Source organism: Ctenocephalides felis, unplaced genomic scaffold, assembly GCF_003426905.1.
Source record: "Ctenocephalides felis isolate EL2017-DRISC unplaced genomic scaffold, ASM342690v1 CF-g0.4_SCAFFOLD_01886, whole genome shotgun sequence".
Taxonomy (NCBI): domain Eukaryota; kingdom Metazoa; phylum Arthropoda; class Insecta; order Siphonaptera; family Pulicidae; genus Ctenocephalides; species Ctenocephalides felis.
The window spans coordinates 166,640,267-166,667,219 of record NW_020538040.1 but is presented as its reverse complement, the minus strand read 5'-3'; the positions used below and the strand labels follow the sequence as shown (position 1 = coordinate 166,667,219).

At 29.1% G+C, this 26,953-nt stretch overlaps 1 pseudogene; it reads right to left on the bottom strand.

Annotated features, from left to right (window-relative positions):
* Positions 1-24,280, bottom strand: part of LOC113376204 — a 457,916-nt pseudogene extending 433,636 nt beyond the window's left edge.
* Between the last annotated feature and the right edge of the window lie 2,673 nt (positions 24,281-26,953).

Below are 26,953 nucleotides of genomic sequence, written 5' to 3'. Positions count from 1 at the left end.
TAGAGAATTTGTTTATCCAAATTAGAGTCAATACAATGAAGTACTTAGATGTAACTTGTTGTTTGTGCTTTATTTTGACCATTAATATTAGGTTGGCAACTAAGTAAAAGCGGCTTTCACTCTTAGATTGTTTCAAATGAATTTTTAGGTTTACGGACGTAGTCTAAATGTGAAACACCTTTTGTTATTGGATAGTAGGCAATTGATCTGTCCATCTGTATAAATGACCCTTTTCATTGATTGTGTAATTTTAGTTTGATGTTAGTTGAAATAAGGAGAATTAACTTGAAAATGTTTGTTATATTTTGCTTTTAAATTTGTGCATGTTTTTTTGTTATATTTTTCACAAGAATCAGAACCTAATAGTGTTAGGTAGTTCTAGTCTGTTTAACAGATGGCAACCCAAACAGTTGTCACCACTCTATATGATATATTACAATTTCTGTAATAGGGCGAATATTTTTATTGGCGCAGCAATGTCGGGAAACAGCCCTCAATGTTCACTTGGAAACATACTGCTATCAATATTTCGAAGTGAAATTCGTTGTCACTGCCACCTGGCGACAGTTTGTTTGAAGTGGGTATCGAACCCGGTACCTCTGAATCAAGTCCCGTCGCTCACGAAAGCTTATGTTAAGCTCACGAAAAGTTATGCGTTGTTTATGGTGATGAAGCTTTTGCAAAATTTTGTTTATGATGATGAAGCCGTTTGCCAAACATCGTTCTGGTGATTTTTCATTCAAAGATAAAAAACGCCGTGGACGTCAAGTTGTCTACTTCGAACTGTTATCACCAACCGAATGATCAATTCTGATGTCTACATTAAACAACTAAAAATGAACAAGGCAGTTGAACAAAATGGCCTGAATTGGCAAATAAAAACGCTGATTTGTACCATTATTATCCAAACATATACTTTATATCTCTGGCTCATCGGCAAAAATTATTAGAGCTCGGTTGGGATGTTTTGCCAAATCCACCATGACGTCCTACAGAGCTTACTACACTATCTGATCACTTTTTGTTTCAATCTTTACAATACTCCTTGAATTTAAAAAAAAAACATTAATGATGATGGTGTCAATTGGTACTTGATTCAGTTTTATTTTGTACCTATAAATACCAGGATATCGTTGCTGCATGAAAGATGACAAAAAGTCAGTGATCAAAAAGGACGATGCACAGGATAAAGTTATTTATTAGCATGAGAAATTCTTCTCTAACTAAACTCTGCACTTACTTGCTTGCCAGATAGTTAAATAGATATGAGCGTATCTATTAAGCTCGAATAGCAAACAAACACAATAAATGTATATGAATGATTTGTTATATTGCATGTTAGCATTGTAAGCAATGATCATAATTTATGAACACAATGCATTGTAATAATCGCCACATGATTTCCGTTAATCCAGTACCAACTCTGTGATTCGTTCGTAAAGGTGTTAAGCTGATCGACAAAAATATACATTCTACATCTAATACACGAAAGTCCCACGCTTATTTTAAACGATTTTTCAAAAGACCAGTTTTATTCACACATAATGACAAAGCATTATATGCTGTACAATAAACATACTATGTCAGAGTTCACAATTCAAATTGTGAGTTTAATAAAAAAAATATCGTAGTGAAATTGTGTTACAATTGTAACCTGTAATTTTATTGCTCCAGAAGGTCTAACTCGCTATGTATGCTCTTATTGTTTCGTTCCTATTTTACAGTTTATGTTTTAAATACAAAAAAATGCCACTGCCAAAACGATTCCAAAAATCTACAAATTACTCGGTATAGTAATGAGAAAATGATATAACGATCAGCATTTATTTTGAGAAATCAAGTTCATGCTCTTGAACTAGACCGATAAAAGATTTCTAGAATCCAGTATTTGTATGTACGATCCATTTTTACAAGAAAATGGAACTATAAATGTTTATGTAAATGTATAAATTAATTGTTATAGTCATAAAATAATAACTTGTATTAGCCGTTATGCATCCACAGCATGCAATATGAATGAAATGAATAGTATGTTGCACTGGGAAGAATGAACCATTTTTACATCGTGTACAGGCAAGATTCATATTTTTTCTTTCAATATAATTTTCAAATATTGTTTTTCTTATTTTATATTTTATTTATAACTGTCCTGTTAACATTTAGTCAATTTAGAGAATTTACAATTGTCAACCTTAAAGGGACATTGTATATACAGTAATTCGTTATAATATTAACAATATTTTAATGGCAATAATATAAAATTAACTATTTTCTTATAAATAATTTCTTATAAATAAAGTTATTTAAATCTTTATCAGGATAATTGATGACTTGGCGATTTTCTCTTCAGTCTACGCCGAGAGTTTTCTATTATTAATTAATTTATTACGTGCCAACACAAGTTGCCCATGAACCCGAAGTTGGCTATGAAATAAATGGAAGCAAAATAATATTTTGACATTATTAAATAAGTATCAGCTTTTAATTCAGTTTTCTAATTTTCTGACCTTGGTGACATTGGTGACTCCGTATAAACAAAAATTGCCATAAGCTCTGGCCAAAAAGTATGATGGGTATAAACACTGGAACAACGCCAACAAAATTTCAACTAGATGGATATTTCCGGCAAAATTGATGGTTTACTAGCTCTGACCACTGGCCTTTCGTTGGCCCACCTATGAAGTACGACCAGATCTCGGGTCACCACGATAAGTTCTTAAGTAAAGAGAATAACTCTCCTATTCCCTACAAGACTGGAACTTCACACCAATAGAATACAACGTGTTTCCGATCGCATTAGAATAGGTTTATCGACAACACTGAAAGGGAGTGATGTGGCAACACGAGAAGGCAGTAAGAACGGAATTGGCTTTGAGATGAATGGAAACAAAATAATTTTTTGGAATTTGTAAAAGCATCAGGATTTTAATACAGTATCTGTATCACAGTCTATTTTTGATAAATATTATTCTACAGATTAATAAAAAACGACACTAAGACTGATACGTGCATACCCAGCGTAGAATATTTCCAGAAAATTAATCATATAATTTCTCTGGGATGGATAATAAACTTCTCGTATCGTGCATGGATTCATTTTTGCTCTTGGAATATTATCTGTTAGTTATCAATACAATGTTAGGCTATACATAAATGAAGATGTCTTCAAATTATATACGCTTTATTACTGAATAGCGTATTATTTATTATATTAATGAATGGCTAGTATTAATCTATGCAGCCATAACATTCGCACTCGGCATTTCGCACAGCCGCGCCGGTCTGTAACGGGAATCGCGGTGCAGTCTGCACCTAAATGAATATTTTGAATCGAACGCACCGGCACACGCGCTCGACTCGCATAGATCACGAAGCATGAACAAGAATTATTCACAAAATTCATGACATACATAGAAAAGACAACCGACTCTCTTGCAATTCATCTCGTTTGTGCGCAATGAACAGTTGTTTACTTAATGCGTAGATGGCATACTCATTGCGTACAATTGAGCAAACGCAAGTTTCCGCAATTCGAGTTCTTACTGCCGTTTCCGTTATTTTGTTTCCTTCGTATACTAAAAATCCGTTAGTTTGCAAGTTTGTTTTAGATGTAAAGGACAAGAATTAATGCATATTTAAATCAATTCTTTCATACATAAGTCAATCTAACGATAAGTTATGCGTAATCTAATAATTAGACTATAACCAATCGCTTTCTTCCACTTACACTTCGTTAGTTATAATTGTGATTAATTGAATAAATTTTGACCATAATTTAATTTTTAAATTTTTACATAATATCATTTCCAAGTACTATAGAAGTTCTCACAATTCGCCTATTAGATTAGATCATTTGCGTTACTTAGATTTATTAGATCAGCATCTTTGCCATCCTCTGGTAATAGCTTAGGCTGGACAGAATCGCTTGACATTGTACTTCAAAATCGCTTAGACCAGTGGTCAGGAAACCGGGGTAAATTACCCCAAATGGAGTAAAACTAGAATTTTTGGGAGTAAAAAGTATGTATTTTTAAACGATATTTACTGTATTTGGTCCGTAGCTGTTCGTATGGGAATAATCTCTCTCCGCCATGGGAATATCAACTCAGATAAAAATATTTTGGGGTAATCAATAAAAAAAAGTTCCCGGTCGTTGGGTTAGACAAACACATATATGAATTTGAACCTTATAGAACAAAGTTTATTGTGACTCATATACATTTTACTCATAAAAGTGAACCTTTTGGCTCGTCTGTCAGGTACTTGTGCAAGTTAAAATCGCTTAGCAATTTGATTTTTAAACTTTTCAATAAATAAATTACGTCGCATAAAAAATTGAAGCTTACTAATTTAGTTTTCGAGATATTTTTGCATTTTTAAATGTCTGGCCAACCATGATGTGCAGGGCTGAAATCTACCCGACGATGGTTTTGATACTTAGTACGCTAAGAATCACCAGTACAAAAATTTTGAGCCATACAGGAACACCGTTATGCAAAAGCTTAAGATAAATATTAATTATCTCAATAGATAAATATTATTGAATTCTAATTATTGGATGGTCTGATGAAAAACAATTTGTCCAAACCTTGTTAGTCAACTCATGGTTGCAGTAGTCATAAACAGTTCAGTTTGATAAATAATGCCAAATTTTTAAAACTAAAATTGCCTAATTAAATTTTGAAAACCAGTACTGATACTGCATATTAGTTAATTTCTTTACTGATAGAGCAGCATTTTGGTACTCATGTTTAATACGCCAGGAATGAAAAGCCACTGAATATTTTCCAATCAAATGACTTTCACCCGTACAAGCATGGTCATATCATGTCCTAAAAAATATCATTGTCCAGAATAATTTTAAGGTTTATTTGTTTTATTTGAACAACCATCTTATTGGTTCGACTTAACTATGTCGATTTTCACAAAACAACCCTACGGTTGGGTTCTATCTCTATTTGATAAATTTACTATTACAATTTCTGTGATATTGACACATATTTTATTGATGCAACAATAACGAACAAAAGCTATTTCCACTTGGAAACATATTGCATAAAATCGATGTCACTTTTGCATGATATTATACTGTCTGGGAACGGTATAGAACCTGGATGTAGAAGATAATATTTTATGTATTCAAGTAAATAATTAGAATAGTATAAAAATTTATTAATTAAGATAGAATAAAATTTATTTCAGAATCAACAAAAGAGACGACATGAAATTCGAATTGTCGATAGAAATTATAATGTAAACAATATTAGAATATTTGCGGCAGTTCTAGGTTAATGCATTCATCAGTAAGTGCTTGACACAATATACAAACCAGTAATAGAATCAGCACGACAAGCATGCGAACCTGTTCAATCGCGATTTATTTTCTTCTTATAAATCTCAACAACATGAAGCTAGACTGTTTCGGACGTTTTATGGCCAATTTAAATTCAAGACTTATTACCTCGCATATGTTCATGCGATATGGCGTTATAAATGTAGTGTCAGCTTTGACGAGTTATTCTTAAGTGTGGATCACATGAAATGGTAATTTATTACTTTATCTACTTTATTTATTACTTCATAAAAGACGATTGCAGCTAGAAGAAAATTCAAAAGATTATACTGGCTGTGGGGTCTAGAATATAATCCAACAACTTGCAACAAAATTATGGTATATAAAGTAGTATAATATATAAAGCATATGATATCTTTGGGATAGCGCAAGTCAAACCAACATAAACATTTAGCAAAGGACACAAAATAAAATTTTCAAAAAAATATTAGAGGCACCTAAGTATGTTCCAAATTGGTTGATCTACCAAGACTCCAATAGGTACAAAGTAAGAGAAAAAAACTGAAGACTTGCAAGACAAGACTGGAAAACCATCCGAATCAACTCGCGAAAAACTAGTTTTCCTCAAACATCCTAACAGAAAACTTGGAATAAACTCGCCAGATTTAGGATAGTCAACATTTTATTTAGATCCGTTAATATTTTTTCTGTGTATCTCCTTTCCATCAATTTATTTATTGACTACCACTGGGTATCATCATTAGTCAACAAAATTACTGAATTCTTTCCCAGACAGCAAGTAATTATATGAAAATAGAAAAGTGGGAAAATTATAGATATTTTACATGAAATTAAATTTTCTCATGTACAAATTTCAAAACTATAAAAATATCTCCCGGATAACTAACTGGTTCAATTAAAAAGCCGATCACAAGCAAAGATTTTCTATTCTAGAGCAAATAAACCAAGAGTGTAATCTAGTATTTTCTGGTTAGTAAATACGGTTTTTGAGTGTCCATTTTGTGGTTTCTGTCTGCTAATAAATGAATAATAATCATAATGGTATGGAATAAGGAAAGTAATGATATACCCGGGCAGTGCATTACTTCACTTGAACCTCAGAATATACAATAATATATTTTATTGACTTGATTGAACACATAAATTGTGTTTCACTTAAAACAAGTAATTATCACTTCATACCACCAAAGGCACTCCAAGATAACATTAAATTTGCAAACCGTCTTTTTTAGCAGAGGATAAAATATTGATAATGCTCAGAAGTCATGAAACTGTTCAAAATAGTTATACATTAACCAATAGTTTGTCATATTTAATTTTTGCAAACCAACAGCAGAATGAAACAGTTTTTAATTAGTTTAAGAGGCAACACATACCATTAAAAATTAAAATTTTGAAATTATTAAAAAAAATTATAAAAAATATGATGACACTTCCACAATTTTTCACTAAAAACTAAAATCAAAGAACGTGAAATGAGATTGTCAAAAACACCAGAACCTGCCGATTGGCAGTGAGATGAAAAGGATCATTATCAGATAAAAAAAATATTGTTAATGGTTGTAAACGATATCAATGAAGTATTATTTATCACTTTGAAAATATTTTTTTTTATCTGAAGATTCATTTTCTACAACAGCAGAGTATGGTGTATTTGGAATTCAGACTGTGCATTGTTTGATTTAAAAAAGAAAACTTTTTCAATTTTATATAAAGTCACATAAGCTGAGATGAGATATTAATTACCCAACTAATTATTATATTATTATTAAAAATAAATTTTGCAATTTACTTTATTTGCAATCATTCATTAAAAATACTAAATAAGTAAGTCGTTTCATTAATTTTGAAATCCATATAATAATATCTTAATTATTTCCTGCCGTTTATAATTGTTCCTCATAACCGTAATTAACTGACAATGTACAACAAAAATTAAACTTAAGCGAATGAGCTTTTAATACTTTTTTTGCAATTTTTTTTTATAATTATATAATAGTCTTTCATTGCCATTTGACACAAAGCAATTTAGCAAATGATTCATGACTGTCATATTCTCACAACCTTTTGAGTTATGCACCTGTCATGTGAATAACAAATGAACAATCGAAACCGTTAAAACATATTTGGTTTCCGCAAATTTTTGTTTATAAAAATAATGTAATAAAAGTGGACATCGGAGGACAAGAAGATTTTTACATATTACATGGTGAGAGAACCACAAAGCAAAGATTCTCTTTCCCATCCTTGTTTATTTGCCCATTCTCATTATATTACTATTGATTGTTTTTCTATTTGTTTTCCTTTCCAAACTTCTGCTTCCATGCTTAATGAACCTGTGCTTCCACTTTCAGTTCACTGTATTTTCTCTTCTTGCGTAAGTCATCAATCATCTGCATTCTTCATCTTCCCAATCTTCTTAGGCCTTGTATTTACTTCGGCCTTCAACAACCTCGTGTAGGAGGCACTATTCTTGCAGAATGGATCCGATCCAGTTTTCTTTTCTGTTCAGGTTTGAGCTCAGACATCCTTCTCTTCTCTGTACACTTTATTAAATATCTTATATGCCCACTTTATCTTTTCCAATCGCCTCCAACATCACATTTCACAACTCTCCAGATAGTTTTTGTATGCCTTTCTTAGATCCCATGTCTCTGATCCGCACAGAGCTAATTAATCAAATATTTTCTATTAACGTTATATTGTTATAAACATAACATTTATACTTTCTTCCTAATAAAAATTGATACATTTATTATCTGTAGATGATCATTTACAGTCCAAAGAGAAACCACAAATTCGTATCAGACACACGACGACCTGTAAATGTAGCAGTTTAGAAAAATATGTCGAGTAAATTATGTGGCATCACGTAATTTGTTCGTTTGCTCGACATGTTAACGGAATAAAAAACGAGGTGAGTTCTCAATTAGTAAAATAACTATTGTTATTTTTTGTCTGCTGACAATTAAAATAAAGAAAAGGATATGGCGAGTTTTCGCACATTTAGAGATAATTATATGTAGAGGAAAAGCAAGAAATATGACATACCTCAGTACAAATTGAGCAAACGCTGTAATATTTAATAAATTTTCATTTTAACACTGTTCAATATTCCTCTAAATGATAATGCAACAATCGATGATCAATTAATGTAATATGTAAGATTTCTCTTGCCACTCACACCGCAGTCCATTATTTTATTCTCCTATGTATTTTATATGCATTGGACTATTTTATTTCATTTTATTTGAACATTTGAAAATATAAAAACAAATGATTACAAAAGTATTCACAATATTACACAAATATGAAGCAGTCCAGTGTTAATAAAATTAACGTTTACCGGCCTAAATTTTGCCTAATTAAATATAAAGAAGGGAAAATTACAAAGATATTTCATCAATTGTAAAATAAAATCATATGATTTTTTGTTTGTTCTTGAGGTAAAATTACCAAATATGTACTTGTAATTACTAAATACGTAATTTTAAATTCTAATTCATAAAGTATTGGAAACAGAACTGGAGTGAAATATTGAAACTATTACTTCTAATACTAAGAAATTTGATTTGGAAAGTTATAATAATAACTTCAATAATTATTATGTCATATTAAAATATTATAAAGATTTATTCAAGATAAATTTGTATGGTAAAAGTACTCGGTACTGTAATGTGTATGTAAATTCTAGAAATTGGAGTCTAATATAGAGAAGACAATTCCATTTGATTAGAATGGAATATAAAAAATAATGTCTTTAATGAAGTATGTTTTTTAAATTATTGTTTGGAGATCAAAATTATAGCCCAATGGCTTATAGAAGGTAACTGTTCTGATTGCCATTCAATGTATATTAAAAAAAAAATTGTCTTACCTAATTTTATTGTCAGGGTTGAATGTAACTTTAGCTTTGTATTAGTATTAATTTTTTGCTGTACCTAATGGATCTAATCCTGTAGTCGAAATATGTACATAAAATATATATTAAATATGAAATTACTTACAATAAAATAAAATAATAAAAAATAAACTAATCACATTTAAACGGGGGAAGTCCCGTAACGCCGGACGGCACCAAGTACCGGACACTTTATTTAACACGTATTATTTAAGCGAGTATAAAACGGCCACGGCGAGAGCAACCCTTTCCTGTTTTATGCATTTACATTTGAGTGGTATGCAAAGAAAAGTTCTACTTGATTGTTATCCGCAAAATGGTAGAAAATTATTATATATTTTAACCAATTTTAGTAGATGCCACCAAATGAACTAAAATGTCTGTTTCTTAGCACCGGGCACTAAGTCTTCCCTTAGTGCCGGACAGTAAACATATTGGTATTTCTTGTGAGAATTTACGTAGTTTATTCCAATTATTTAATTTTGTTCTGTATGAGTGCTAACGGTCACTACATACCCCCATTTTTCGTATTTCCTAGTCAAAGAATATCAATATCAGATAAATTTTCACATAAACCATGGTAACTGTGTTAAATAATTTAGTTAAAAATGTATCAAAAAACATTTTTTTCCCCAAAATTTCTAGAAAATCACTATTTTTTATGTCACACATGTAAGACTGACATGACCCTATATTGAAACTTTTTTTGTCGAAAACCAAAAATTGTTTATAATTTGTTCTTTGTACTTTTCGAAAAATACCGCAAATGTATTGTCTGCCTCGGACATCTGTGACCATGTAAAACTTCTTAGCGTCAGTCACATGTGACTGACACGGAAATTAATATGTTGAATAATCAGTATAATAAAATATATCACTTCATTTAGTGTAACACAAATACTTTTAATATAACACTAGAAACCCTCCCGTCTGAAGTCAATTATAAATAATTATATTTACACGATGCAAAAGAAAAACTATTGCCTGATTGCCATGTATTTATCAATTTATACATTAATATGCATCTTTTCAATAATAATTTAACAGATATATAAATTATGTTAAACCAATGACCATTATGTGTTACTATCGCGTTTCTTATGTGCTAAATACACATGTGCAAAATATAGTCATTCGTAAACTAGATAATAGTGGCAATTGGATCGGAACGTGCCTCAGATATCGTATGACCTTGTTAAGTCTGCTCTGACTTGTCTCGATCGATTTTATTTATTTATTACATGTAATCTGATATATTCAATAATGATCCTAGGAAGTAGTAAGAAATAATATCGTCGTAGGCAATTCAGAAGTAGTAGCAGATAATTGTTCATAGTAATATTTCACAAAAAATATTTAACATGTCTGTCAGATTTGTCTGATGCTAAGAAGTTCTACATGAGCCATGTCTGACATACTTGATATGGTAAAGAAAAGAAAAGTGTTAATATAGGACCATGTCAGTCATATATGTGCGACATAAAAATGATGTTTTACCAGGAATTTTAGCAAAAAGAATTCTTTGATACATCAAGTTTTCTTGATACATTTTTAACTAAATTATCTAATAAAATTAGCATGAACCATGTGAAATTTTTCTCATATTATCGTGGCGATGAACGTAATACAGAACTTTATTCATAACTTTTGTGAAGAATGAAAACCTAATGAAAGAAAATAAAAATATCAAAGAAATTATATGTACAAGAAGCATAATCAATGGTAATCATTAATGATATACTATTAATAGTTTTTATCACAGATAATTATACACTTAGTTCCTTTGATACTTCAATTTTCTTATATTTTATGAAATGTTTTATAAATATTTATGATTACTGTTTATACACATTGCTTTGTTCATTAACTTTTTATTTTTAATTATGACTATTTAAGTAATTAAAAAAATGTTATGAATGAATTTCCTTCGTGTTTTTATTTTTGTTAGTGTTATTATAATATTCTTGAACATTTGTACCATCTGTATTCATGTTATGATATTAATTAATTATAATATCATGTTCAAAACGTATCCCAAGTAAATTATTAAAATCAATAATGTAAAATGTAGTTTTTGTGGGCGATATTTAAGATTTTATTTATCAAAACTAAAAGCTATTTTTTATTTTAGATACTTATTTTCTATTTTTTTATGTTTTGAATAATTTAAATAAAAATATAGGAATGTCCCCATTTCCAAAAAATATAACATTTTTTTCTCATTTTCTAAAATATCAATTTGATAATGAGAAAAATCATAACAAATAAATAGTTCGACGATTCAATACAATAATCACAAAATCATGAAAGAAAAAAAAAATTTTATGTAATTTTTCCTGAAGGAACACAGATATATCCCATGTTCTCGAAACGTAGAAAATATTTGAAAACTGGAAAATTAAAAAAATAGTTTTTTGAAAAAAAAGGAGGAAAAAAAATGAATATGTCATATCATCAGGCTTTATTTAATCAAAAACATTTTTTTATATAAAACTATACTATTGGATAACCCATAATATTAAGTTGAAAAACTTATAAAAAACTTTAACGAATGGATGGACCTAATATTTCAAAAATATATATCAAAAATTGAGTAACAAAAAGTCACTTACCTTCCATTTAAAAAACTATTGATTGAAAAGCACTAATATAAAATTTAAATTTCAAAATTTGAATTAAATGAAATAAAATACACTTAATAAATGGCGTTACAAAATCGAGAAATAAAAATCTTTTTCATAATTTTTTATACGTTGACATTTGATAAAAATGATGATTTTTTGTTTTGTAAATTGGAAAAACATAGCTTATTGTGCTCTGATGTGTCAATCGTTTTTTATTAAATTTAGGAAATTTAGGTATGAACCATGAAGGATATTATTGTCATATATTTTATTAACACTATTTAACCCTACAACTCTCTAAAAATTACGTGTAATATATATTGAATGAATAAAGAATGTATAATGTCAGTAATTTTGTTCACGTATCCTCAATAAAAAGTAGCAGTATATAATTTTGTTAACAAAAATAATATGTAATATTTTACAGGTAGTTTATTGTATTATCTATAACGTATAAATATTTTTTATTAATTTTATTTCATAAATTGCACCAGATTGAGCACAAGTTCGTCTTGTGTGTGGTGTCGAAAAAAGTGGAACTTTCGATTCGTATTGACGTGGAGACGTGCTGATTAGTTTTTGGCAAAGGTCCAGCCGTTTCGGTAATACGAAGCAAAAAGTGCAAAAATACCAGTTTCCAGAGAATGGCGCATCCGATTAGAATGATTCTAAAAACATTCGATTTGCATTTATTTGTGAATAATTAATTACATTTTTGCGGACGCAGGATTAGCGATTTCGGAGATTCGGGGCAGAAAGTGCTATGAGTTAATTGTATCGTCTATAACGTATCAATAATTCTGATTCATCTTATTTTAAAATCATAAATTGCATCGGATTAAGAGCACACGTTCGCCTTGTGTGTGGTGTCGAAAAAAGTGGAACTTTATGAAGCGTGATACTCTTTGAACAAGTTTAAGCGAACGTTTCTTTTCTGTGAATCAGAGCGCTCATCTAATAACCGGGAAATATTAATTATTGATTTGTGGTGTTATTAATGAATCAATTATAATAAATGAGTAGTAAGAATCTCGTTTTATATCGATTTCAAATCGCTTATTTTAAAATCTAGACTAATTATGAATTATATCACCGCCGAAAACAACTTTGCACTAAATCAACGTTTGTTGAAATCGGAACAAAAATGTAACAAATCGCTAACGATATATTTGAATATTTTTTATTATCGAATATATTACGAGCACATACATATTTCTGAATATATTGACATCAGATATAATTTAATTATGCAAATTTTGTCGATTTAATCTATTTTATTATAATATATTATATAAAATAAATTAGTGTACGCATATATAACCGTAGATAACTCGGGGCACATGCGAACTAGTGATAGGGGAGGTGGGGGCTATTTAGTAAAAGACTTTTGTTAATAAGATCTTTGATGATATTAAAATATTTTTTTGGCCCCATTGGACATGTAAACCGCCCTGCATGATTTTGTCATGACTACTATCCCGCAGGCCGACTAAATATACAGAACTGTGCAAGTCCGTCATTTTTGACATGTTATATAAAATTGTAGTCATAAAATTTCGATTTGCGTTTTTACCATCGACTAATTTTAAAATTCATGTATCTTATTTCGTTTCAAATGTATCAATTTTTGACAATAAGTAAACATTTTTGTGATTGCAAAACTGAATAAATAGTTATGTTAATTGATGTAAAAAAACACACCTGGGGTTAGTTGAAACAAAACCTTGCGGTTAGTTGTAACATACAAATATTATATATGAATTGAAGTAAAGAAAATTATATATTGCTTGTAAAATGTGACCACATGTAAATTGCGTTATAGGAGACACAATATCTTTTATTTGTATTAATAATAGTTTGCGTTAATTTATGAAAAAAACTCTAAATAGATTAGAACTAAGTCAATTTTGTTAAAAATATATAACTTATTTTTAAATTGGGTATTAATGTTGTTTTTTTGCCGTTACTACTTGACTTGGTAGATATTACAACTAGTCCCTAACACCGGGTAAGTTGTAACACCGCGCTTTTTCTAGAAAATAATTAGTTGCAATATAATGACCAACAGTGGTGAAATCATTTTTACTTGATTGGTTAAAGGAATGGTTACAGGAACTATTCATCTTTATTTCATCAGTGAATCTCAAGATATTTTTTTAATTATCAATTAAAAAACTGTTACAGTCAGTCCCTAGCTCCCCTATATAATAAATTAAAACAATATTCAAAGATAACAATGATTTTTCTTATATTAGTGTGCGTTTGTGACAGAGTGTGGGAATAAAAAAATAACACAGTTATTAACAATACGCCGATACAAGTTTTGAGACGCATAATTATTTCAGATTTATTTATTTTACATAAGCGTGCTTGTTAAAATTCATACACTCGATCTGTTAAGGCGATGCAACTTGGCGTAATTTATTGACGGACCGTGAAATATATAACAGCATACGAAATAATTAACATCTGGTAAAAATTATGATAATTAAACAGTTAAAAAATAACCTGAAATAAAAGTTTTTGGCAATCAATATAAATTTATGACTATAAAGTTATAATGAATCATCTCTGGAAGTTGTATGTGATTTTCGGTGAAATAGATTTTTAGGGTACATCATGACTAATTTTTTTCAATTATTCAAATACTAGCTAATCACACAGAAATCAATATTTTTAAAATCCTCCACGTATTTCTTTAGCTGTAAGCATTTGAAACAATTGATTTTTTTTAGAATCAAAGTGTATTCATACATAAATGGTATCCATCCAAAGAGCGGGCTTCCATACAAAATCGGCCCCTATTTGAACAATTTATATGCCATTTTATAGATCTTTTCGAAAAATACGATATACCAATTTTCAACTCCCTAGCTCACCTAGACCAAAATATCATTGAAAATATATGAATGTGGCCCTACACTGCAATTACACTGTGTGCCGAAAAACGTCTCAAATTCTACGCAAAAATAGTGCCGTCATTTTTTAACAATTTTCTATTTTGTTACTTAAAAAATGTTAAATAATCATCCAATATTATAATTTTCTCACCTTACTTATTTCCTTCCACCAAAAAACCGAAAATGTTAACAACAAAAATATTTGGCCATACTCAAAAATAATCACCATAACTATCAAAGGATCGGCGGCTTATCAATGAACTATGAATAAGTTAAGGAATGATATTTTTTAAATATATATTATACAGAATATCCCAGAACTCATCTGGTATTGAGGTATAGTATTGCCCATAACTATCATGAAAAAATTAGAAATAAAATTTATTCACGTAATTTGAAAATCATGAGCTTTTAAGTACAACCCAGAGCTTTGGTGAAAATGTGACCATTTTATTGTATTTATTGTGCTTAATTTTTATCAATTTTATTCGTTTAAGCTCTGAATCCGTAATTGTAAGTACCATTTCTAGGACCACAGTCAAAAATAATTAAGCATTTCTCCAAGTTTTCTAGAAATAAGACCATTTGTTAAACTATGATAGAATTGGTAATTCTGATAAAACTTTATATGAAGATAGATATCATGATCTTAACAAATACTGTGGGCCTTACATAATAGGGTATGTCAAAATATCAAAATTTAATCGTCACTATATCAAAAGTTGCCAAATTTTAATTCTTAATAATTAAATTGGACCTTCTTTTAAGGTAAAATGCTACAATATCGTTTTATTTTGATTAAGTATCTTTTTGTACTAAACACTGAAACGGCTGTGAATTTAAAATTTTCAAAATTGAGCGAAATTGAAAGGTCCATTAAAAAAAAGCTCTGACAAGTTCAAAAGTTTCTGAAAGTTGACAAGTTCAAAAGTTGGCGTATTTAATGATAATTTTAAAATGATAAAATACTTTACAGTTGCATAATAAAAATATTATGAGTAAAAAAATAAAAACCTAAAATAAACATGATTTATGTTAGTACATTTGCTCACAATCCGTTCAAATGTTTATTATAGGCGCAAGCTTCAATATGCGATATAATTACATATAATATATTAGTTTCAAAATATTTATTTTCAAATAAATAATATTTAAAATTGTTCAATTTCAAAAGCAAATTGTTATTGCAATCATAATTCAGCAGGAAAAGCATTTACAATTTATTTGGAAAAAGCTAACATTTTTAAAAAAAAATTATACAATGTTAAGTTAGAAAACCACTTGAGTTTATAATGAAATGATTGGCCGTTATATATATATATATATATATATATATATATATATATATATATAAATATATGTATATTTTATACATGTATGGGTATTAATGTGTTACAGAATCAATAAAAAATCAATTTGGCCAAGCGTTTTCGTCAAATTCGCTCATAAATATTCTCTCCCATGATGCTGTAAAACGGCGCACGGTTTGATATTCGAATGAATTCAAAGAATTTCAATGAATCGTCTGTTAGCACAGAAAAAATCGTTAGTAAATCTTAAATTCGACAAGGAACGCTGGTACAAAACACACGTATGCTCGTCAAGCAGTAAACTCATCAATGAATATTCAATTGACATTGCATTAAATCTTTACACGTCTGGGAATATTTTCTGTGACCCGCGGCGCGGCATGGTATCTTATCCGATACGATGTTGATGTCAGCGAAATTAATTGTTAATCGAGAGTCTAAGGATATAATTTCAAAAAGTAGTGGTGTATGGTACTTTGAAGCAAATTGCTGAAACTTCTAAAATTTTGACTATTTTTATACTATAACTACTAGGGTCAACTTGTGGTGCATAGCATCGTGCCTTGAGGAAAATTGCCGAAACTTTCAGTACCAAAAATTAGAATGATTAAAAATGCTTTAAAATTATAGGAAAATTTTGAGAAATTTGATTTTTGAGGATTTTTTTAAACAAAATACTTTTTTACAAAATTAGATATTTTTTAATATTTTTTAATAATTTGTTTTGAAAATGTTGATCTTTAAGGGAATCGCGCTGTGTAGCTGTTTTATAGACCAAATATCGGCGTAAGTGCCACGTTGTAGTCTAACGGCTAAAATATCTTATAATATGCATATATCTAAATTTTTTTTTAATTTTCATTTTCGGCGCGGAAAGTTCCAAAAAATTGCCTTGAGGAACAAAATGGCATGCACCACTAGTTTTTATACTACAGCAACTTAAGTCAAAAAGTAGTGGTGTATGGCATTGTCTCGAAGCAACTTGCTGAAACTTAAAAAAGAGAGTATTTTTATACTAACTACTAAAGTCAAAAAGTATTGGTGTATGGCTTTATATCATGAAACAAAATGCAGAAACCACTAAAAATGTGATTATTTTTGTAATGTAACTACAAAACTAATATTTCTAACAGAACTAATTTTTATACTTCAGTAAATTTTATATTTAAAAAAATCATTTACTTTTTAAAAAATTTTGAATCATGGTTTTATAATAAATTTTGTTTGCCGAGAGAAATATATGTTCCAAATTTGAAAAGTACTTTGTAAAAAAACATCTTAAGAAAAATTTAAATTGAAACGGTTGAAATTTTCTCTAAGATCTTGAATCCTAATTTTATCTTAAAATTTTTAAGTTATTTTTAAATACATATTTTCCAAATATTACATTTTTCGAGAAGAACATTTTTGATCATTTAGTACTCTTTCTCTGCTGTGTGTCCATTAATCAATAGGCAATTCCAATTTTTGATACGAATCACATGATTATGAACTATCATCATATATCTTAAATTACATTATTATAGCAAATAATACTGTTATTTTCAAATTACTATTCGTATTGCATATTATATTTGCAGTGAATTCCGATATTGCTATGTACTTCTGTACACATTGTTGTTTGACTAACTATACTGATTTGAATATAAATTAGATGTATAACGAATTCGAATCCTATAACTAGATTTATGCAACGATTTTTATAAATATTTAATGATTTTTATAAATATTATATATATATATATATGTGTGTGTGTGTGTATGTATATAAATTTTCTGAAGTGCAAAAAGATAGAGTATAACAATAACTTAACTCGTCGCAAGCTAGTTTATAAAAGTGATTTCTAAGAATTATTATATTAAAAAGTGATAAGAAAAATTTAGTAAAGATGCTACATATAAGCACAAAACGTATATTTCACAATTTTGTAAATGATCTTAAATATTTATCAACAGTAGTGGTGTTATGGCATTATATCGGGAAACAAAATGCAGAAACTACTGAAAATGTGATTAAATATTAGTTTTGTAGTTACATTATAAAAATAATCACATTTTTAGTAGTTCCTGTATTTAGTAGTCCCTTTAATCACATTGATTAAAGTTTAAGAAAATAAAAATTACAGATATATGTTGATTATACTTAAGACGCAACTAAGTTACGACAACAAATTGATCAATGAAGTGTATGAACGAAACCATATAGTAGAACCTAGTTTAATTAACAATGAAATCGATCAGAAGCAAATTAAAATAGCAAAATTCATGAAAGCAATAGTTTGGTAAGGCAAACACGCTATGACAAACTATAACCTGATCGACCCATCGCTGCGGCGAAGCAAAAGGAGATACTCAACCTGAAAAATAATGGTTTCGCGAGCCGAATCTCTCATTATAAATGTGACTTCAAACAAAATGATTTTAGTTTTATTATTATTTATCTTTAGCTATACTACATTTACCTAGCACACCACTCCTATGAAAATAATTACCAAAGCCACTAAATTACATCAATTCCCAATAACTGGGTGTCAAGTTATCTCGCCAGTGAGCAACTACATTTACAATTAGTGTCAATGCACATCAGCCTGCCGTGTATTATGGGGCTGATTGGTTTTGTCATTTAGATTGACCATTGATTTATCCTCTACCCGGAGATCGACAGAAATCACAGGGGGTCAGCGACACACGAGCACATTGCGCGGTAACGGTCAAGACCCACGATCATTACATCAAATGAATCCTGATGATACGAGAAACGGCGGTTCCCAGAAAACCGATATGCCCACAAGATACCGACTCCGATGGTAGTATACACAAGAACACTTATGCGGAGGCTATGATTGTAGAAGCTGATGGTGTCCAATGGGTCACATATACAGCGAAACCTCGGTTAAGGAGCATCTCTCATGACCAGTAATTCACATAACAAGCAACAAATCGTGAAAAATATCTCGCGGGGTAAAGGATTTTTGGCATAGCGAGTGCAATCCCAGGCGAGGTGTGAAGTAAATTGCCAATAAAGTGAATAGACAAATTCTCTAAAAATTTATTAAAATTTCTTAAAAAATTTACTATTATTTAGTTACAAAATTTTGTCATTTAGGGGACCTTGGGGCACAACTAGTGTGAAATTTAAAAAAAATCGAATTTTCAGTTTTTTTATATTTCGATAGGTTATACCTTTAAAATTAACATACCAAAATTTTAAATCGATATCTAAATTATTTTTGGAGTCACACCCATTTAAAGAGTATATATATATAGTATATAGTATAACGATCATTTAATCTTTAAACGCGTTTTTCTCGAAACAGCATTTTCCGAATTTGCTGCAGCGATTACTCAAAAACAAATGATCCGATCACAATCAATTTTTTTTTACATGTTTTATATATAGTTCTCCGTAAAATGAACTATCGATTTCTTGATCGAATCAAACATCGAATTTTGGCAGTCCAAAAACGACCAAAATTTTGGGTAAAATTCAACTTTTATTTTCAAAACGTAGTCATTTCGTCAATTTTTGATTTTTTTCTTTATCGCAGTTTATTTCACAGACAATATTATCTAGTTTAACAAGATTTTTTTTTAAATTTCATCCATGTAGAAGGCCGGAATCACTGCAGCAGTGAAAGGCCTTTTTTTGTCGCGCCGTTGGAGATCGACTATTAATTAAAAATATTTAATTTTTTTCTTTAAAAATTTTACTATGTATTTTTAAAACATGTATAAATATATTCCTAAAATTTTGAAATGATTGATAAAGTAGTTTTTTTAATATAAATTCCCAAAAATCACTTTTTTAGGCGGTTACACTAGTTGTGTCCCTTAATTTAAAAAACCTTCAAATATTAAGAGTGCTATTCTGATGCAAATTATGGAAATGTAAAGAATATTTATTTAGTTCAGTTCCAATTGGAAAAATGCACTAAACCATTACATTCAAATAAATATTTTAAACAAAAAAATATATTTTTTATGTTATAAAACATGTGAATTAAGGTAAACAATTCGTTCCAAAAACTGTACAATTTTAAATAATTATTACATTTTATTTCCATACGTCGAACAAAAAAATTATATAAATATAAAAGGTAGAGAAGGGTTTAAAGATCCGCTAGTAAAAGGTCCACCATCATTATCTCAAAAAACAATCAATGTATAAATTTTTTTAGTGATACTAATTTAGAATAGAAGGCAAAAGATGTGTAGCCAGCCATCACCTGAATTGTTGCGACGTCGTTAGCAGAAAATTAAAGAAAATGCTAAGGTTTTTTTTCGTTTGTAGTTTTTTTTGGTTTTGACCTCTACTATTTATTCACTTTTATTTAAAATTATAATGAAAATGATACAGCTCCACACTCGGAGATTTGCATACAGTTAAAACCTTATTCACCATTTTTAAAAAGCCTCTAATTGAAACACTACCAAAAAGGACAGCTTTAATCAAGGTGTACAGTTACAATCACAGATAAAAAACGTATATAATTTGCCATTATCGACTTTGGAATCATTATTCGTAATGGTAATCGATACTGACCATGGACTACAGGTTGATAGAATCAATACCAATTTAAAGCGACAAAAACCTTTGCTTATATCATTGTACCCACACTAAGACGCTTTTTTGCTAGACATTTTGCACAGGCACTATCGGCAGTAGACGACAGACTGTCTGCTTCATGTACACTATATGTAGATTGGTTGAAAATAAATTATTAATTACGTGAATACATACGCAGTTATATATATATATATATATATATATATATATATATATATATATGTATATATATATATATATATATACATATATATATATATATATATATATATGTGTGTGTGAGTGGATTTTTAAAAAAGCACCTTCTACCTATCGAAAAAAAAATAGATGGGCTCAAAAAGGATGCGAATGGTTGAATTGCGAAAAGACAAACGACGAATTTGCGAAGACTTATACAGTAGCCTGATACAAAGCAGCCTATATACATTAATATGAAATATGAACAAATACCACAAGTGACATCCTAGTAATATCTATTTTTTGTATCATAATCATAGACCTTATATTACATATAAGGTCAAGTCTAGTCAAGCGCAAAGTAAGTGCTCAAACATATAAGGGTACGTGACGTCACATGTCTGAGCGAACATTGCCGATGACAATTGCGGACTCTCCCGATTGATTAAATGTGCAAAGTTGAAAGGGTGCAATTTCACTTGAATATAATAAGATGAGTCATTTTTCTGACAAGATACATGTGTTCTTTACTATTTAGTTATAATTGTGCATAAGAGAACACGGACGTTCTGCTCTATATTTTAGTGATTTTATTTAAAATTATTACACTGATAATGAGACAAACTGACAATGAAAATCGTAAAATTTAAAATACTTACATTATTATATATATATATTCCATTACCATGCATCTATGTAATAAGTTTTTTATTAATCGCCGAAAAATACTGTTAAACTCTTTATTTTAAATAAAATGAAAAGTTAACAAAAGGGTATTATACGCAGGATTGAAACTGCGATAAGTCCAATTACGAATATTTTGGCCGGGGGCAAAATTCGATGCAAGCGTATATATTCACATCGGCCATTATGTACGAAAATCAGAAATACAAAATTCCTTTGAGAAAAGATATCATCGACAACCATGAACAAGCGACCGAGTCAATACAGAGTGCTCAAATTTAAGACTTTATTATCAAAAAATATATTTTCAAGGTAAAAATTAGAAGTTATTTCCACCTTCCTCCATATATAACCTAACATGTAGAAGTAACTATTTAAGCAACTATGTGTAGTCAAAATTTTGTAATAAAAAACATCTAGATTTGATTCATAATAAGAACATTAAATGCACTTAAAACTTATTAATGCGCGTAAGCTATGTATAATTCCATTACGATAATAACGGACCGACAGGTTATAGCCATGTGCCAGAAATTACATTCGTAAAAGAAAGAGTCCGTACAATTCAGCGCGTCTTAGTTGTAAATTTGTTTTACAGATTAGATTGAAATTAGGAAATTTTGAATGAATGTTATTATTGTTAATACTCGAGCTACTTTTATGATAAGTTCGTCAGGACGCTTATTAATATTTTCTTTTGTTCACATTTAAAAAGCTGCACGTCGCAACTGATAAATGTTCCAAATTTCAATGAGGGAAATAAAATTTATATAATTAAATATATAAAGTTTCCATATCAGAGAAATCTAGTGCGTGATGTTTCCCGATGCTATTTCACACAGAAGTGGCTAAGTGGGCTTTTACCAATTTTCTCCTAAGCTATAAAATTTAGTAAGCTCAAAATATATAATTCGTTATATATGCCCATATAATTAAGAGATTATATTTTTTTATTCATTTTTTTGAGATCTTTCAATTTTCCTTGAATTTCAAGAGTCTGACTCGCCCATAGGCCAAACCGTTTGAAATACGACGTTGCGATATATAAAACAAAAAATAGATTTTCGATACGGACAATATATAAGCTAAAGGCAAAATTACAGAGAAAACGAGTTCGAAAAATTTCTATCCAAAAATTAAAACTAATTTATTAGACGTGTTGTTGAAATATGTATAACCAAACTATGCAAAAAAGTACGCAAAGAAAAAAATAAATTAAATTAAATAACGCACACATTTCTTGACTTTTTGTTCATTCAATACAGGTACTTTTTTATTCATTTAATAGACATGTTTACACATTGAAAAATAGGCTATTAGTTACTTTTACTTATATTGCATTTTCAGTACGTAGTCACTAAGAAATTAACATTTATCTTTTCGTATTCTCAAATATATTTTTGGAGTGTTTCCTTTTAGTAACTAAGTTTCTGAAGAAGGGAATATCCCATATCCACAAAACGTACAGCAAAATAAATAAAAATTAAATAGAAATAAAACATATTTTTTTTAGAACAACGATGGATTTTAGTTAAAAGAATTAGTATCAACTATATTCATTTATTATCGGTTTGACTGAATTTCATAAAATTTTACCATCACGTTTATATGGATGAGAATCATACATCTATATTGGTTCCTTACACTAATAATAAGTAGTAAGTGTTGGTCACTATTAAGATTTTTTTCAACTTATCTAATCTGTTGTATTTTTATAATACATAATTGATAAACACATACGTAATTAATAAACCCTAAATTTTCACCCTCCTATCACAAACACGCTATTTACTGAATTTTAATTTTCCCATTTTTTCCCACAATATATATATATATATATATATATATATATATATTTATAATTCAATTTCCCACAATAATATATAGTTCAAGCAAAAATATTAAAACATGATGATATAACGATTTTTGAGAGAGAACTAAACTATACAAATCTATGGCTACGCTGTAACTTTTTCCACAAAGTTTTTCAAATCTCACTTGATTCGCTGGACATGCCACAATATAATACAAAAATGAATATTCAGATTTTTGCTTCGTAATTAAATAAGTAACAAATTAATGAAAAGCCCGATCAATATTTTTTAGAAATAATTTTGGCTAACCAACGTTTGTCGGGTCAGCTAAGTATATATATGCACAGAAGAAAGAAACTATTATAAATCCGGAACTATTAAAATACAGAGCGTGCGGATTACTGGATTATAGCAAAAAAGTCATAAATTTCAACATATGATATTGAAAATAGCGGTAGAATTAACAAAAATTTACAAAAATTTTCAAAAAGTTCTCCAGCGCTACGGTTACGAGGGTCGAATTATTGGAGGCGTCGGTCTACCGAAGTTCCGGATCAGTTACATTCTGATGTCTTATGGAGATCTCATAAATCTGCAGAAGAACTGAAGATTTCTGTAGGAAGAAATTAAATAATTCTAGGAAATAAAGTAGCTCATCTTCGAATGCTTAGCCGGTAATTGATAGTAGGAAGATAAGAACTGTACAAGTTGAGATGATGAATGATAGGGAAGACTTGAAGGCATATCATTCAATCGGAGTGGCCGACGGTATCGGATACGGCTCGACTAACTTGTGATTATGGATATCATTAGTACGCCGACAATTATGCATCCGAAGAGCATAGTGTAACGATCGCAAATTAAATGGAAGCATTCAAAACGTGCAATGTGGTACTTACAATTGCTAGGATCGTTAGGCAAATCGCTTATTAATTCGGTCGTTACGTTAGCACCTCCTACGGTACTTCAATTCCATGGCGCTGCATCAACTGAAATCAAATCAAAAGGGAAAAATTAATAATTTGACACGTTTCATTTCATATGGATAATACATACAGTAAATGCTAACAATAATGATAATATATCTAACGTATTAGTTTTTCAAGAATAAAAGTTTTTTTTCTCTATTTTTTATATATTTGCGCCTATTCCATCCTGAACATCAGCAAATTTTTGGTCGTACTTAAAAAAATTCTAATTCGAATGCCAATCTATTGATTGGGGGTCCAGGTATAAGATTAAAAAAAATGATGACGAATCTGAGAGTATCACCAATACACTTCATAATCCGAATGGTCGGAGCTTTTCCATATAAAAATTGTAAAGCTAAAAAAACTCTTTAACATCATCTTTGAAGTGAGTTTGTTATAGAGATGAGAGAAAAGCTACAAAACAGAGCTGTTAAGTGATATTAAAAAAATTGTGCATCGACATCTTAAAACTATTTGAAGAAATTAGCACTTATTTGTAAATCTCTCGCTGGAGAGATTCGAATACCATAAAACTATTTTACATAATTTTTTATGTTTGTATATTTGTTTGTGTTTGTATAGATGTATATGTGTATGTAATTTCATGTAATATATGTTTATTCGTATAATTTTGCTCAATAGCTTATAGAAATTTGTGAATTGTGATTCCTGTTAATAAATATATATAAAAAAAATTAAAGAAAATGTACGCCACAAGTTTTTCAATTTGTAACTGTTTTTATAACATTTTTAACAAAGATAAGATAACACCAAAACCTCCAAAAAGAGGTTAAACACGACTTCGCGCTGAGTGAGACAATTATTTATAAAAAAATTTAGAAAAAAGAATTTATTTAATTCACCAATCACTTTGCTATTCGGTAAGGATATTAAACCAATCTCAACATTTCACTTTAATCATTTTGCAATTATAAGAAGTTACATTTAATGTACGAATTGCTACACTATTTAATGATGATAGTCGGCTGATAATAAATATACAAATTACCATATTATTTAATTTTCTAGGAAAGAAAACATAACACATAGAAACTCCACGATTATTTATATGCCAAGGAAATCTTTAACATGTTAATTGCCACGGTATCAAAAAAATTTTTGAATGGATCATGGTATAATTAATTACATAATTTAGTTGAAAATGTATCAAGAAAATTTAATATACCAAGAAAAATTTTTGTTGCAAAATTTCTTAGAAATTCCATTTTTTACGTCACACATATATGACTGACATGGTCCAAAATTAAAACTTTTTTTCTCGTTCTACCAGTATGCCAGATATAGCTCATGAGGATCTACTTAATGTCAGACAGACATATGACTGACATAGCAATTAAAGTGTTGATTTTCTATTAAATAGAACAAAAATATAAAATAAATTCATTAATATGACGAGATTCACATAAATAATATCGGAAAAATTTTCACATGGTCCATGGTAAGTTTGTTAGATGATTTAGTTAAAAATGTATCGAATAAAACAATTTTTTTGACAAAAATCCCGGGAAAACACTATTTTTTATGTCTCATATATCTGACTAACTTAACTCTATATTATTTTTTTTTATCCTACCAACTCGCGTAAGTCAGACACATACGATTGACATAGCGCTTAAAGTGTTAATTTTCGGTTAAATAGAACAAAAATATTAGGTTGTCAAATATCTCCCTTCCGCTTTTTTGCTATTGGTTTATAATACAAAAAGGCGGAAGGGAGATATTTGACAACCTTATATATATTAAATACAAAAATACGACGAGATTCACATACGTTATTTTTTACTTAGAACAAGAACTTAAAAAAGCATACTTTTAATTACATCTTACAATTAAGAAAATGTGTAATTAGCTGAATAATCATAAAAATTATATTTTTTTCATAAGATGATATGTCCATTTCCATGATTACAGAATGTAAATATCAATTTAGTTCACACTTCCATGTTCTGCTTACATTAGTAATATCACTTCGCATGCTCTAATTTTTATTTAATCAAAAAACAGTAAAAACTAGTAAAATAAATAATGATTGTACGAGTAGAACAGACACCGAGTTGAAGATCTTACGGTATTTAGAAATCTACAGCTCTCGATAGCTTTACAACGAATTACAGTCAGATAGGAAATATTTGCTGACAATCCAGTTCAAGATTCAAAAAATCTTGTTCTGTAGTAGCGTAAAGTAAGCCAAAGTTATCAGTTTAAAATTTTTACAACAGCTTATTCGAAATAAGCTTAAAATATAATATCAACTGAAATCTTGGACATAGTAATTGTAAAAATTTATAAAAATGAAATAAATTTTTTTACAAAAAATTAAATATTTGATAACTTAGGTTGAAAATGTAGAATTCGTGAATTACACAATATATATATATATATATATATATTATAATATATATATATATATATATATATATATATATATATATATATATATTAGGGTGGTCCTTAATATTGACATTTTCGAATTTCCTTGCTCCTAAGGGCTCAAATGGTTCCAAATTGATAAAAAACAATTTTCTGAAAGTTTTAGCTCTTAAGATTAACTTTTAGATAGTGCGCAATTCAATCAAACTTTGTATGGAAATAGCATAGAAAAAATTTTGAAAATACAAAAAAAAAAAATTTAGGTATAACTTACCGACAAATGAATTAAAAGTGAAAATT